Source organism: Puma concolor, chromosome A2 (genome assembly GCF_028749965.1).
Source record: "Puma concolor isolate L17-30 chromosome A2, mPumCon1.1.hap2, whole genome shotgun sequence".
Lineage (NCBI taxonomy): Eukaryota > Metazoa > Chordata > Mammalia > Carnivora > Felidae > Puma > Puma concolor.
In genome coordinates, this window is record NC_141668.1 from 142739341 (window position 1) to 142743905 (window position 4565).

The window sequence follows — 4565 nt, forward strand, 5'->3', positions numbered from 1 at the left end:
GGTTTCATTTTTCTTATTCAAAGATGAAACACTAAAGTCCAGAAAGTTTAAATATTTCGCCCCAAGTTGTGCTAATGGTTGTTCAACAGAATCCAGAAGCTTTTTTGTCTCTCTTAAGAGGATGTGCCTATGACTGGGGGGATTCTATTTTTTATCACGATCAAACTCTATATGCCCTTTGATGGTAAATCTATCTCCTCCTTGATTCTTGTGTTAGCATGAACTGCTAGGAAAATATATGCTGGCCATTGAGCTCTGATTCACCCTAAACCTGATTCAACTATGAAATTCACTGTCAGAAGATGTCACAGAGTTAAACTCTCTAGGATAGATTTTTTTTTCATAGTTCTGTAGAAAAGCTTCTCTAATAATAGCACTTTCAGTTACATAATCTAAGATAAGGCAATCAGATCTTTTGCTTAGGGATATAAACTAATTGCTGGCAGAAGTCAGTCAAGAGAAAGAAGATACGTTTAGACTAGAGTCCAGTGACGAAGGAGTCTTAATTCAGGCAGACCACTGATTTCTAGGTGACCTGGGGCAAGATATTTAACTGTTACTGTTTTAGCACCCTCTGTAAAAAGGGGGATCATTATTGATAACAATCACTAACAATATACTTGGCATAAAATTAGCCATGATTTGTGATGCAGCATAAAATGAGAACTGGGTAAGAGAACACTAGTTGTGTGTGACTTTGAGAACTTTATTAATTTTTCTAAGCCTTCTTTTCTTCATATGAAAATGGGTATATTAGTAATACCTACCTTCTAGGGTTGTTATAAATATTAAATGAGGTCATGTGGATATAAGATTTAGCAGAGGTCCTGGAACATAATAAGTATACATTGAATGGTAGCTGCTATTATTATTATTATTATTATTACTACTATTATTTCATGTTAGTGCTTATTTCTACCCTGGGATCTCTTTAGCACTGGCTGTTGGGGCTGATACTATACTGTGTGAACCAACTTTGTGTGCTTAATATGACTGTATGCTCAGCTAAATCAAAACATAGAGGTAGAGCTCTACCTGACCTTGTAGGCGATTAGCTTTTGCCTTTTCATGCGTGAGATTTGATTATCTTTATCATTGTCTTAGCTTGTGTTGCCTACATATCATAAAATTATCCCAACCTTTTAATATCCTGTCACAAACATTTATCTTTTTGACCTTCAGTGGAATTGTGGTAAGATTGCCTGCTCTCGAATACATCTATCTATCCCATGTAATGTGAAATTACTAGGGTTTAAATTTAGTACTTACAACATGGTCACTTGGATGCCATGAGTTTTGATTCATCCTTGCCACTAGATGGCATCATAATAGAACACATCCATTCTAGTTCTTTTCCTATCTAGCAAAACATGCCATAGAAATTGAAGCTATGGAGTAGCCTTCATATGTGAAACCAAAGTTGAGAACTTTGAAACAGGGACATTTTATAAGTGGAGGAATTTAGTGTTTGAGCACTATTTGATTGGGATTCCTCCAAAATGATACCTTGAGACAAAGACTTGTGTGCGTGTTTCTTTGAGAGGTGATATTGGGACAGGAATGAGGGAGCAGGAAGAACGAGATTAAAAATACGAAAAAGGAGAAGCATAAGGGTGATGTTTCATGGCTGCCATTGTGGGCAACAAAGCTTAATTCTACTGAAATATCCTAAGACACACATAGAATGCCTCCCAGAATTTTTTTTTAAATGTTTATTTATTTTTGAGAGAGAGAGAGAGAGAGAGAGACAAAGAGACAAAGTGCAAGTGGGGGAGTGCAGAGAGAGAGGGAGACACAGAATCTGAAGCAGGCTCCAGGCTCTGAGCTGTCAGCACAGAGCCCGATGTGGGGCTTGAACCCACGGACTATGGGATCATGACCTGAGCCAAAGTCGGACGCTCAACCGACTGAGCCATTCAGGCGTGCCCCCAGAATTTTTTATACACAATGATCAGGAGGCAGGAATGTTTATCCGTTAACTCTTGTTCATTGGTCAAGATTGCTCCCTGCTCCTCCCCTGCACATACATAAGAGCCAAGCAAACTCTCACTGGCATCCAAGACAGGCTTGGGGAAGAAATGAGAGATACTATGTGGGCTACAGGTGGGATGCTCTCAGGTGAAACAAATCCAAGTTTGCATGGAATTGTCTATTCCAACCTGTTTAAAATCAGATGTAAGGCTAGACGGATGTGACTCAGGGCACCAGATGTGTCTGCTGGAGCTACCTAATAAATCATGTACTCTGTAAATTCTTCCATTTGAAATAAACAAAGAATCCTAATGAACCATCTGCAACTTGAAATCCTTGGGGGCTACCCAGTAGGTATTCTGGCAAACGTTTAGTGAATAGAAATATTAACGATTATGAAATTCACAGGAAGATATCTTGCCCTTTGTAGCTTGGTATGAAAGGCCTAAATCTTTCTCTTTTTATAATTTTTAAATCTTGCCTGTACATAACCCAATATGGAAGGATTCCCAAACCTTTTATACTCATGCACTAGGACATAGGAGCCGGAAGAGTTTGCTAATAGGAAAATACTGGGTGGGATAGTTTGTAGAGATGGAATTGTATTGGCATAGGCATCAGGAGAGTTCAGAATCTATCTGTAATGTTGGATAAATGATTCAGGTCACCCTAAATTAACTTTTGGAACCTCAATGCCCTTTTGTGTAAAGAGCAAGTATGGCTGAGTTCAGTCATCTTAAGGTTTCGTCTAGTACTCAGAGGCTATGAAAATTATACATGTAGAAAAGCAGTTGACTTTGGTCAACTGTTGGTTAAATGTCCAACTTCGGCTCAGGTCATGATCTCACGGTCTGTGAGTTCAAGCCCCACGTTGGGCTCTGTGCTGACAGCTCGGAGCCTGAAGCCTGCTTAGGATTCTGTGTCTCCCTCTCTCTCTTCACCTCCCCCACTTGTACTTTCTCTCTCTCTCTTTCAAACATAAATAAACATTAAAAAAATTTTTTAAATGAACACATTGTGTTCATATACATATTTCTGTTTTCACACATGATATAAGTTTTTAGACATTGGAACTGATTACCCACTTAAACATGTGGAAATATCCTTAATCTTTATAAATATAAACTTCTTTTTTTGATTCCAGAATGATGTGTCAGATATTCAAGTAAACACAAGAGTACTAATTCTAAGACCTGCAGAAATAATATATATGAACTCTGTGTGTGTGTGTGTGTGTGTGTGTGTGTGTGTGTGTGTTTTAATGGTGGGAGTAGAGTTTATTAAGCTGTGCGTTAGTATAAGCACTGAGGCTTGCCCATGGTGCTCTTAATGTATAAAACCCAGAGATCGTGCCAATTCTTCTTGAGCAATGACACCAGGGAAATGACAGCTAAGTGGACACAAGTCCATGATCTATCATCTTCACGTGGCCAATGGCCACTATTAGGCACAACACGTTTTTTGTCTGGAATTTGATCATGGACTTCACTTCATCAACTTTGGCCACATGTTCTCATTGTGGGTCAGTAAGGAAGGGAATTTGCCAGTCTTACTCAGGCCTGGGCCCAGGATTCATGGGATCTTCTTCATCAAAGATTCCAAAGCAAAAAGACATCCTGCTTCTTGGCCACGTTCTTGATGAATTTCTTATTCTTGCTGAGTTTCTTTTTCATCAGTGTTTCAGTGTCCACATGGGAGAAATCCACAGTTGTGGCCTCATCATAGCGCTGTTGCTCCCCCCACAACACACACAGAGAAGTCGGTGTGGACTTAAGCCTGATGGTGCCCAAGTAACATCATCCTTCTGAGGGCTATAGTTCTTCAAGTTGATTTGTAGCTCCATGGTGTCCAAAAACTTCTGTTGCTTCCACTGGTTCCTGTGCAGGACTGCCTCCACTGCCTTGTAGAGGTGTCATAGGAGACTTTGCAGGCCACAGTGACTGCAAAAGAGCAGAATCTCTCTCTGTCTCTATTTATTTATTTCATTCTTTTTAAAAAATTTTTTTAGTGTGTATTTGTTTTTGAGACACAGCTAGAGACAGAGTGTGAGTGGGGGAGGGGCAGAGAGAGGGAGACAGAATTCGAAGCAGGCTCCAGGCTCTGAGCTGTCAGCACAGAACCCGATGGGGGGACTCAAACTAATGAACTCTGAGATCATAACCTGAGCAGAAGTCGGATGCTTAACTGACTGAGCCACCCAGGGGCCCCATCATTTGGCATTCTTTTATAAGTAATTAATGCTTATTTATTGGGGACCAGAAGAAAGATAAAATCACCTTTAGAGGTAAAATAATCAGGTCATTTACTGCACATACTGAACTCTTGAGAGTGAAAGGGGGCACTATTGGGTATTATTCTAGAATAAGAGCCGCAAATCAGAAGCATCCTAGATATTAAACTGGGATATATTATCCCTCCACTTACAGGTTGATTTCAACTTTGTTAGTGGTTGAGCAAGTAGTAAGGTAAATTAAAGACAAATTCTCCAGTATTAGACTAATCTCCCCACCGAGAAAACTATAAAATCTCAGTAAAATTCAAAATAATAGCTGTTCAAACCATCAGATAGTAATTGAGGTGTACAAAACTTGAAG

General features: G+C 39.5%; 1 pseudogene; it reads right to left on the reverse strand.

The window, feature by feature from the left end:
- Positions 1–3263: 3263 nt before the first annotated feature.
- On the reverse strand, positions 3264–3883 carry LOC112853002 (large ribosomal subunit protein uL1 pseudogene; annotated as a pseudogene).
- Positions 3884–4565: the final 682 nt, after the last annotated feature.